Source organism: Pteropus medius, unplaced genomic scaffold (assembly GCF_902729225.1).
Source record: "Pteropus medius unplaced genomic scaffold, Ma_sr-lr_union100, whole genome shotgun sequence".
Lineage (NCBI taxonomy): Eukaryota > Metazoa > Chordata > Mammalia > Chiroptera > Pteropodidae > Pteropus > Pteropus medius.
Window position 1 is genome coordinate 7774064 of NW_024352786.1, and position 11971 is coordinate 7786034.

Sequence of the window (11971 nt, forward strand, 5' to 3'; positions counted from 1 at the left end):
TATTTCACACCAATGTTCATAGCATTATTCACAGTGGCCAAAACATGGAAGCAACTGAAGTGTCCTACGATAGATGATTGGCTAAAGGAGCTGTGGTACATTTATACAATGGAATATTACTCAGCCATAAGAAGAGATGAAATACTGCCATTTGCAACAACATGGACATCGAGATAATCATGCTAAGGTAAATAAGCCAGAAAGAAAAAGTTGAAAATCATATGATATCACTTATATGTGGGATAGAAACCTAAAAGCAACAAATGAACAGGACAAACAGAGACTCATGGACATGGACTATAGACAAGTAGTTACCAGAGGGTAGGGAGTAGAGGTAGGGGGAAGGTAGATGGGGTAAAAGGGGTCAAATATGTGGTGACAGAAAGAAATCTAACTATGAGAGGTGAACACACATTGTAATATATATATGCCTTACTGTTAGAAAAAATTATATGGTATATTGATATAATGAAATAATATTTATAAGGAATAAAGTTCTGATACATGCTAACATAGATGAATCTTGAAAATAATTTAATTGATCCTTCAAATGGGTGAATTTTATGGTATGTAAATTTGTCTCAATAAAGATGTTTTTAAAAATTAACGAGAAATTAATGAGAGAGAGGTGAGGAGGGAGGGAAAGAGGGACTGAGAAAGAGAGAGGAAATAAAAATAAGGAGATACTATTTTTACACATCAGATAACCAAAATTAAGGAGACTGGTAAAATTCACTGTTGGTGAGGGGATGGGGAGATGGTCCTCTTACTACTATTGGTGACAGTGTGGACTAAAATAGCTTTTTGGATCAGGATTTGGCAACATATATTACAATTTAAAATATGCTTTTCCTTTGACTCAGCAATACAATATCTAGAGATTTATTCTACAGATTCTGCATGAAATATGCAAGGATGAAAGGATTTTCATTGCATAACTCCTCAAAGTAAAAAACCAGTGACAACAAATAAATTATGATGTTCTCATACACTGGAATAAAATACCAGCATTCACATCCGTATCCTCTACCTTCTTTGCTATTGTGGGTAAGCCGCTAGCTAAGGCCAATGCACTAGGTCCGCCTTTATTCAACTTCACAAAGCAATATGGTGTTTCCTTCTCTACTGGATTCTTTGCATCATCAGAGAAACATGTTATTATTTCCCCAAAAATTAAAAAAATAAAAACCAAAAAAAAACAAAAACCAAAAAAAAACAAAACCTCTTGACCCTGTTTCTTTTTCCAGTTCTCTTCTTTTTACTGCAAAATTTATCTAAACAGTTGTTTATGCTAATGTTTTAGAGAAAAATTTAGCAGAAACGATTAGATTTTACATGGTAGGCCTCACAAATTCACTTTTAGGGATCCCTTTTAGATAAATCCTTACATGAGTGTACCTAGAGATATTCATTTATTTGTTCAACTAATTTTGTAAAGCATTTGTTATGTCCAAGATCTACCTGTGCTAGAATCTAGCAGTTTCTTTTATCAAAGAATAAAAGACAAAAATAAAACAAAGAGTTGTCTATGCTTATCTAAAATTTCTTCCTTGAGCCCATTCTAACTGGGCTTTCATTCCCACTATTTCACTAAAATTATGATTGTTGAGGTCACCTTGCTAAATTCAAAATCAGTTCTAAGAAAGCTAAGATAATAGTGTCCAAGTATACAGCTAATTGATATCTGGCTCAACTAAAGTTAAATTTTAGAATATTTAGCCAAATTAAGTAGGCTATGTTCTTTAGATGATCTCTCAAAAATACTATTTTTAAGTGAGTATCGATAAGTTAGTGATAACAGTGAGATAATAGCAGTGAGTTTCTTCATTGTTACTTTAATAGTCAGATAAACTGAGGGATATGCTAACAAATTCTTATGAAAGTTGAGAAGTTACTGTCTGAATGGAAATCCTCTCAAAAAGTAGAAGCATTGTGCAAAGGCAAGATTTTCCCAGATAAATGATTTTGCATCCATCTATCTTATCTCATAGGCTGATTATTAAGCTCCCAAAATTATAGGATGTAGAACATGGCTCCAGTTGTTTTAGCCTGTAAAAGATTTTAAGAAAATATTGCCAAGGTTCCTCCTTAGCCATCTGCCATCATCCATCCCTTAGGGGAAAGAAATAAAACCGCTTGATAAAATATCATAAAATCTATAACTTTAGTCAATATATCTTTGCAGTTAACACTTTAAGATAAATTGAAGATGTAATATAATTGGAAGGATCCATGTCAACATAATAACAATGATTATCCCTGAGTGGTATAACTGATTCCTATCCAAGAAATTAAAGGTTTCGGACTAAGGATCAATAAATGTAAGCTCTTCCTAAAAGATTTATCCACAACAAGATAATAAGGAGAATCCATGCTCTGATTTTTCAGAAAAGTCTAAATTTGAAGTTTATCAAAAAGGAAGCTATAAAAATTTAGACAAAATGCCTGGTAAACCAACAGATAGGTAATTTGGGATAAGTGCTGTTTTTTTCTCTCTCTCTCTCTTAAATGTAAAGTGATAAACTGCACTCCAGACTAGGCTAGGATTAGTCAATGACTATACATAAAGTATCAAATTTTAACTTAAACTTTCAAAATCAAATGTGCAGTCATAAAATGAGTGGAACCGAGCAACACGGGCTCTACAACATTTTGAGGGGTTGGCCTCAGTTCATAAAGCTAAGAGTCCCAGTGGTCAACCAAGATCTGATCTTTTAACCTCATTCACTGAATTCGTGTTTCATATAACTGCCTCAGAATCTACCCTAAATCCTGGTTCTGATTGTCACACTTAGATTTTTTCATTTGAATATTTCTATTTTCAGGCAATAAGGGAAAAGTTCTGATGCAGACCGTGATTTCATGCTATATCTCATGGATACGGCCATAGTTTTCATCATGCCTTGTTTTGTCCACTCCCAATCTTTTTCAAACCAGACATTGTCAATAACAGGAAATTATGAATATTCACTCAAGGGTATAACTATCTATAAAGTAAACTCAGGAATTAGAATCTTGATTCTTTCAACCCATGAACACAAAATATCTCTCCGTTTCTTTGTGTCTTCAATTTATTTTAATAATGTCTTGTAGTTTTCAGTGTATAGGTCCTTCACATCCTTTGTTAAGTTTATTCCTAGGTATTTTATTCTTTTCGTTGCAATTGCAAAATGAATTGTTTCTGTTTCATTTATTTTTCTGACATTTCGTTGTTAGTGTATAGAAATGCAATGAATTTTTGTACATTGATTTTGTATCTTGCAACTTCACTATGTCTGTTCATTCTTTCTAACAGTTTTTTGGTTGAGTCTTTAGAGTTTTCTATATAAGAATCTAATTTGGACGGTGAATACCCAGTGCAATATACAGATGATGTATTATAGAATGGTATACTTGAAACCTATACAATTTTATTAACCAATGTCACCCCAATAAGTTTAATAAAATTTTTAAAAACTCTAAAAAAAAGAATTAGGGTGATCTTTGGGTTATTTCAAAGACTGTAGAAGAGAAAGATTCCTTCTTGGAGTTTTCCAGAATGTTAATGCAAGTACTTTGAATTCCTAGAAAACTTCTCCGGCAGGAATCTTTCCTCTTCTTCTTCCCCAAATGTTAGGAGTCAATTTGTTCCCAATTCCTATGTCCTTCAATGTGGAAGTACCTTCTAACAGGGTTAAAGCACTTTCGTTTTCCTGCCCCTTACTCACTTCTGTCATATTTAGCAATAGGAACTGGGCATACATGAGTCAATCCTCCCTTTCTTGCCTCTTGCAGGAGTCTGCTTGTTCAGAAAGCACATGTTCAGATCTGCTTTCAGTAAACTTAAGCCATGCAGGCTCCCTCTGGAGAAGGAAAGTGAACATGAAGTTGCCAGGGGCCTGTGACAGGGTGCTGAGCCAACCTAATTCTTTGGGTTCATTATTCTTACCGCACACTGAAACTGTCTTTTAATCTAGTTGTTATTGGTAATAACTCTTTATTTTTCTCTCAGTTGTTTGAGATTTCAGCTGGGGGCAAGGAGGCACACAGATCATTGATACACAGAAACTCAGCACCAATCCGGAGTTCCTCCCTGGGCTTGCACAAAGCTGTATTTGCCCAGCCACATCAGTTAACATATCTCATGTGGAGATGTTAGATAAAGACAGGATTGTTTGACTAGCATTATTTGGAAATTCCTAATTTTCCACTATTTGCCTCTGAAAATATATCTTGAAGTGTATAATGGTAAGTAAAAATACATTGTTAGCTTTCAGGTGATATTTTAATAAGAGAAGTTGACCTTAAATAGTAAGTTGAAGAGTTGGCTTAATTCTTTACCTTAAAGAATTAGTAACATATAGCTAGACAGATATGACAAAGTGGGAGAAAGAGTGGAGTTTTTAATTAACTGGATATATGTAGGGAAGAGTGAGGGACTAGGATCAGAATGCAGGCTCACAATGGTGAAAAGCAAACCTGAAGCGATATAGTAGGGTCCAGAATATGTGAAGTCTTAAAAGTTAACATATAGGCAATTAAGAGAACTGTCAAGAATGTTTAGCTAAGCTACTCCATGGTATTGCTGCCTTGGTATCCATTTTCTTTGGCCAAGTGGCCTGCGGGAGCCTTAATCTGACATTAGCCCCCTCATGCAAGCGTATACCCTAGATAACACTCTGCAGAGTCGCAAGTCAATGTTAAGTTCCTGATATGACTTCACAACAGCCCTTGTGATCAAAAGTTTTCCCTGCCTCCCAGGACTTTTTCTTTGTGTACCCCTTAGGTGAGACCCCTGTGGGGCTTGCCAAAACATCATCCTTTTAGTTTGAATTGACCCATTCAACCTTAGCTGGGGAACCCCAAAGCACTGTACTCACGGACCTAATGAAAGCATGTTCTCCAGGTCTCGCTTCCCTCTGTGTCTTCATTCTACTCCGACCTCCCCATGTGGCCCCTCGAGGTGTGCCATGTATTTCCGCCAGGACCAGTGAGTAACAAACTTCCCTATTTCACTTTCTCTTGTTGTCTGTTGTTGAACTGCAACTCACTATCGGGCACCTTGTGCTCCACTTAGCAAATGTTAATTTAACAAAGTCATAACAGAATTAGTAAAATTTATTCAACAGAAAATAATATACTGAAAATAAAATCATATTAGATTGAGGCCCACCTTAATGATCTCCCTGTAACTTGATTACCTCTATAAAGACTCTATCTCCAAATAAACCCACATTCCGAGGTATGGGGAGAGGGAGGGGAGCCGGTTAAGACTTCAATATATGAACTTGGAGAAAAGGTCACAATTCAGCCTTTAACACTCTCCTTCTTGACATTTTCCTCCCCTGGCTTCTTTAGAGCTGTTTCTCATACATCTCCGACCACTCTTTTTTATTCTCTTTTTTTGTTTTGTCTTCTTCCATCTGACCCTTAAACATTGATGCTTCCCAGGATTCTGTGCTTTCTCTTCCTGTTTTTCATTCCATGTGCTAGCCCCTAGGGCTCCATGCCTGGATGGCTTTAACTCTCATATACAGAGGGATGCCTCCAAATTCTGTAACTAAAGTCCAATCTCTTGCATTCGTCAAAACCCATTGAATTTTACAGCACAAAGAATAAACATTAACAAGTGAAAATTTGAAAAAAAAAATTCATTTATTCTGAAAAAATTCAGAATAAAGAATGTGACCTAAGCAATTTAACTTTTTACAAAGTTATTTATCATCTTACTGAATGGGGTGGAGGAAAAGGTGCTGATCTCTGTAACTGTGAAAATTAGTGGAGTCTATAAGACTAAGGACAGAAGAAATGATACATAAGCACTGTATTTTAGGCAATAAAGTTATTTTCCAAAGAAGTTCTGGTTAACAATTCTAAAACCACTATGCACATATGGTAGAACTGAACAGTTAAGTGAATAGATGGCAGATAGTGGGATCCAGGTGTAATACTATTGAAATGAGAGATTAGAGATAAGTGAGGGAAGGAGGCTAGAATAGCCCATGTTGTAATGGATTAAAGTTTGAGGCATCAATGTGAGCTCATGTTTAGTTTAATATAGTCACAGATGGTTACATATAGAGATATTTACAGATATGTGTACATAGAGGTCAGTGTATACATATATATTTCCTTGCTCTGTCAGCTGGCAAAAACTAGAAGCAATCAGCACAGGTAGCACCCATATCTTGGTTTCTAATATTATTCTCCAATGAAAGAAACCATGACTCCTTGGGAAAATGGCTGATTCTAAGACTGGAGCTGGAAATATACAATATGAGCCCGGAGCATCTTATAGTGCCAGAAAGTAAGGAAGTGCTCAAAAACAAAGCAAAACAAAAAACCTCACAATCATGGAGATATGTCAGAAGGCCACGGGAACCCACTGAAGGAGCTCCCAATGGTCAAAGCTGAACAAATTTAATAAATGAAGTAGCATTGAATTATAACCCAAAGTATAAAATAAACATCCATGAGTCACATTGATCTAAATAAATGGTTAAATAAGTTAATAAGTGGGAGTGAGTACACAAATCTCCTGTGCAGAAGTCCACATAATTGATATAGATACTGCACCTTCAAGGAGGTGGAGCACAGCTTCCCCTATCTCAAGTGTGGCCTGCACAATGACTTTCTTCCAGAGAATACCATGTGGAAAGGGAGACAAAAAGGCAACTCTAAAGTGGAGAACCTGACAAACACTACCTCAGCCAGGTGCTCCAGGTCAACATCAGTGATAAATCATACTGAGAGTATGTACTCTTGATATGATGTGATGAGATGGCATTTCTCCTCTGTAGGCATCCTCCCCAAACCCATAACTCCAATCTAATCGTGAGAAAAAACAGCAAATTGCAAATGAGGGCCATTTTACAAAATACCTGACCAGTGCTCAGAACTGTCAATGTCATCAAAAACAATGAAAGTCTGAGAAATTGTTACAACCAAGAGAAGCCTAAAGACACATAATGATTACACATTGTGTAGTATCTTGGATGAAATCCTACAACAGGAAAAAGACATTAGATAAAACCTAAGGAAATACGAATGAGTATGGAATTTAGCTTATGAAAATAAAATTCATTAATTATTTATCAAATGTATGAATGATTCCTTAATAGTACCCTTGTTCTTGCTAAAATTCTTCAAGTGTGATGAATTTTAGAAAGAGGATGGCATCAGCCAGACTAGATCTGATCTCAGCTTCACCCTTTGATGGCTGTTGGGTCCTGAAAATGTTACTTTTAACTTTACTAAGCCTATTTCATCATTTTTAAAAAGGTGCTATTTGCTTCACGAGACTGTTGTAAGGATAAAACAGAGATAACTATACATAAAACAACTAGCGCAGTAATTGGCACATAGCAGGAGCTCAATAAATGTTAGAATTCATCCCCTTTGTAAGTTAAAATGAGACCTAAAAGTCAAAAAGGGTAGGTCTTGTATATTATGTAGAAGGTTGAATATTTACTTTGTCTCATGTTGCAGATTAATACTTTTCATCCAAACTTAAGGGGAGGGTATTGTCTATCAGAAATTAAAATATTTTGAATGCAATATGCCTTTTGATAAGGGGTAAAGCCTTTATCAACTGTTAGAACTTTTCATAAATCTTTACCCTGTAAAGATTCAGTATTTGCTTATTTAAGATCTAATTATATCTTGTCTATTTGAAAAGTCTTTTCTGAATATCCCTTATTTTATTAAAAAGAGAGTAGGTAAAAGAGAACAACCATTTAATTCACTGTGATGATTAATAAGAAAGGTGATAGACATGATGCATTTTGGTCATGAATTGTGCCTTAAGAAGTAATAAAAAGTAGGTTTTCTTTCTAATTGCAAAAAAAAAAAAGGAAATTCAGTAACAGCAACCAAAAACACCCTAGGTCTACATAGAGTGCTGAAGTAAAAGGCATAAGCCAAAGTAAGGATGCCATCATCTTCTATTTGGATACCATCAACAAAATATCAAACAGAACTGATATGAACCAAACATAATAATAAAAATAGAGGAAAGGACTGTTAATGGGGAAAATACGTCAAAATGCGAATAGCAAAGCAATGCAATTTCCAAAGTAATTTCCAGTTCTTCACTGGCTGTGAGAAAAAAGCTCTCTTCTCTAGGTTAATCCTCACATATTAAGAATTAAGAGCAGCCTCTAGTGGCAGGTTAAGGATTTTACAAAATGGCCTTGCAGAAACCAAAATGTCTTCTACTTTTTTTTTACTGCAGTCATATGCTCCATAACAACCTTTTGGTCAATAATGAACCGCTTATATAACAGTGGTGCCATAAGATTATAATGGAGCTGAAAATTTCCTGTTGCCTAATGATGTCATAGCTGCCTTAAAGTCACAATGCAAAGCATTACTCACCTGTTTGTGGTGATACCGGTGTAAACAAACCTACTGTGCTGCCAGTCATATAAAAGTATAACACATACAATTATGTACAGTATATAATACTTGATAATATAAGTAACTATGTAACTAGTTTATGTATTTGCTATACTTTTTTCTTAAAAAAATTGTATTTATTGGAGAAACATTGGTTAATATCAATTTATATGGTATTATACCAAATTATATAATTTTCAGGTATACAAGATTATAATTTGACATCTGTGTACTCTATGTCGTGCTCCCCACCTGGTCTAGTTTCCTTGAGTTACCATATATTTGACCCCCTCTACCGAATTTGCCCTCTCCCTCCCTCTTTCCCTCTGGTAACTACCATTCATTTACTATACTTTTTATTACTATTTTATAGTGTACTTTTTCTACTTATACAAAAAAACTTGCTGTAAAACAGTAATGCAATGTTATTCCAGCAGCAGCCCTATACATCTCCTGTTTACCGTGTCTATTGATTGCATCGTTTTCTCTTGTGCTTGATTTAATCTCATGTTGTTTTATAAATTTAGTGTAGCCTATGCGTACAGTGTTTATCAAGTCTACAGTAGTGTACAGTAATGCCCTATGCCTTCACATTCACTCACCACTCACTCAGTGACCCACCCAAAGCAACTTCCAGTCCTGCAGGCTCCATTCACCCCCTGTATAGGTGTACTGTTTTTTATCTTTATACTGTATTTTTACTATACCTTTTCTATGTTTAGATATGTTTAGATACCCAAATACTTACCATTGTGTTACAGTTGCCTACAATATTCAGTACAGTAATATCCTGTACAGGTTTGTAGCCTAAGAGCAATAGACTACATCTTATAGCCCAGGTGTGTAGCAGGCTGTACCGTCTAGGTTGTGTACGTGCACTCTATGATGTTTCTGCAATGATACAATCGCCTAACAAAGAATTTCTCAGAACATATCCCTCTCATTAAGTGGCTCGTGACTGTATTTGCTCTGAGAAGAAAGTATATTTTATCTAAAGAAACTCAGAGCCAAATTTACTAACCAGCTTTAGTAATTATGCATAATTTCACCACACCTAAAGTGTTTTCATAATACTTATATTTTATTTGTATTCTTTTTAATATGTATAGTTTTAAAACCACCTCAAATTCTTTATAGACAGAGAATGAGCTATTACCTGAATGGGGGGTGTGTGTGTGTGAGTATTTTATTATAAGGAATAAAGCGACCAAAACCTAAATGAAGAGAGATAGGTTTGATGAAGTCCAGTTCTCACTTCGGTTTTTCTTTCTCTCTGAATGAGTGACCAAAAGTAAAAATATTGTGAGGAAAGTAGAAATATCTCCTCCATCCTAGAAATATCTCCTCCACCTGAGATATAGTGAGTTTACCTGAATCTCATTTTATCTTTTCAAAAGGGGTTCATTTCTCCAACAGTGCCGGAGAAAGGCTGGGAATATACCAAATAAATATTTTGCTTTATGCCCCTGTGTTTCTTCTTCCTTTGAACTATAGTATACTCATCCAAACTCTGGGTTTCTAACCGTTTATGAAATTAAAGATGGATACATAATTATTCATCTATTTAATTAGTCAATTATTGCTACAAGGACATTGATGTTACCTGTGGATAAAACTTGAGTGCTGCTGGGTTGTAAGGTTTGCCTATAATGACAGCTCTGCTGCTATGGTACAAACGATGCCCACACCACACGCCGTCTAAAGAAGCTCTATGACTATCCAGGGGCAGACTTTTTTTAAAGTTTCCACAAACGGAAGTGCTAAGGACTTGGCAAAAGTCGCTGAGAGCTGTGACATAAACTAGGGAACTCCAGGGTAAGACACAAATCACTCCCAGAGGGAGACTACGCACGTAGTTTCACAGATCCTCGTCTGACCCTCGACTTTTAATCAGGCGCCACCATTTGGGAACGTGTGGAATGGTGAGTGCGCAAACCTGGCGCGCCTTCCCGGTGTGTGACCACCCTTCCCTGTTCTCTGGAGCCTCAGAGTATGGCCTGATCCGCTTCTTCCTCGGATGCCTGGCTGGAGTGGCGCCTCCCCCCGCCAGGACCGCCCCTACAGCCCAGTAGCCCCCAGCCCGCCTCCGCACAGGGTGCGGCCTCCTGCTCCTGTCCGTCTTCTCCAGGTCAGAGCGCGCTCCGCCTCCGAACCAGGAGCCAGCGAAGCACCCAGACAGGCCCAGAGAAGGAGCGCCGAGTTTCTCAGTCTAAATGGCGCAATCGGTCTTGGAGGGGAAGGAAGCAGCCTCAGGACAGGCGTAGAGGTGACGGGAACCGGGAGCAGGACCTGACTGGGCTCTGGCCCGGGATCCCAGCACGTGGACCGGGGAGCGGCCGAGTGGAGCTGCAGACGCGCGGGTGTGCGAGGAGCGGCGCAAGGACCCTGGGAGGCCGGTTGGCGGGGGATGTGCCAGCACGCTGTCCCTTGCCTGGATTTAGTCACGTCTCCATGGAAATATTGCTAATTGTTCCTTCACTTGAGAAAGGAGGGTGGAAACAATTTTTAAACCTTGGCAGGCCCCTTAGTCCCACGAGTTTCTCCTGAACTTACTTCCAAGGGCGAGTGAATCATAAAACAATATTACCTTCTTTCACATAATTAATATAATCATTTAATTTTTTTGTTTCTCTTTCACAGGTGCTTTCAAATAAGTTAATCTAGGCTGTATTTTGTTATGTTTATTAAAATTTCCTACCTCCTCATGAGTGCTGCAATGATGAATTAGTATTTGCTGAGCATTTGGAAGGTGGAGTTACTCTATTATTGATATAGAAAAACAATAACTTGATGAGATTGGTAACCCATGCCATCTGCTATATTCACTGAGATTGCATTGTAAAAAAGGCTTTGCCTATTCAGGCACGGTGGTTGAGTACAGAAATAATTATCCAGATAATTTAAATTTCACAGAAAATGGAATCTTGCTTTGAAGAAAGAGTGAGTCTCCTGATTGATTTCGTTTTGTTTTGCCCGTTATTATTGCTATATTTAAATTAACCAGTTGTATAAATGTAATCACCTGTACAACTTCCCAATTTTAATTTCTCTTTCTGCGATTTAAAATGAGTTAAGGCCAGGTCTGCATTAACAATTGAGAACTAAATCATGCTCTTGTTTTCACAGCAGCCCCAGTATTTTACATTATATTCAGGTATTGTAATAGAAATTTAAATAAAACTCCAAAGAATTCGAAATATTTTTATATCTGTATCATTGTTGCATAGCATTTCTGACCAGAAAAGAGAAGTAAGATTAATAATGTCTGATCCTTCTGAGGTATATGACAACCAGAGCAAAGAATTAGATTTACAGTTAAACTTATTTCCACCATAACACTTTTAATTATTAGGAGAATTGCTTTAATCAGCCCACTTTACTTTGCTAATGTCGACATGATGATAGCCCTCAAAATAACATGGTACCAAATGGGTTTCAAAAGTAATCTGAAGAGTTTTAGAAATTAATTACTTTTTCAATGTAGTGTTCTAAAATATTCAGCAAGCAGCTCTTACCAATCATTAGAAACTTCTGTATATTCAAGCACAGAAAACATTAAAATGTAATATCACAAAAGTAAGCCAGACCACTATCA

At 36.8% G+C, this 11971-nt stretch overlaps 1 long non-coding RNA gene across 1 annotated transcript; it reads left to right on the top strand.

Annotated features, from left to right (window-relative positions):
* Positions 1-10159: 10159 nt before the first annotated feature.
* LOC120591133 (uncharacterized) lies at positions 10160-11575 on the top strand. Its single transcript, XR_005649844.1, has 2 exons — positions 10160-10298; positions 10505-11575. It is a non-coding gene; the product is annotated as an uncharacterized LOC120591133 (long non-coding RNA).
* The last annotated feature ends 396 nt before the right edge of the window (positions 11576-11971 follow it).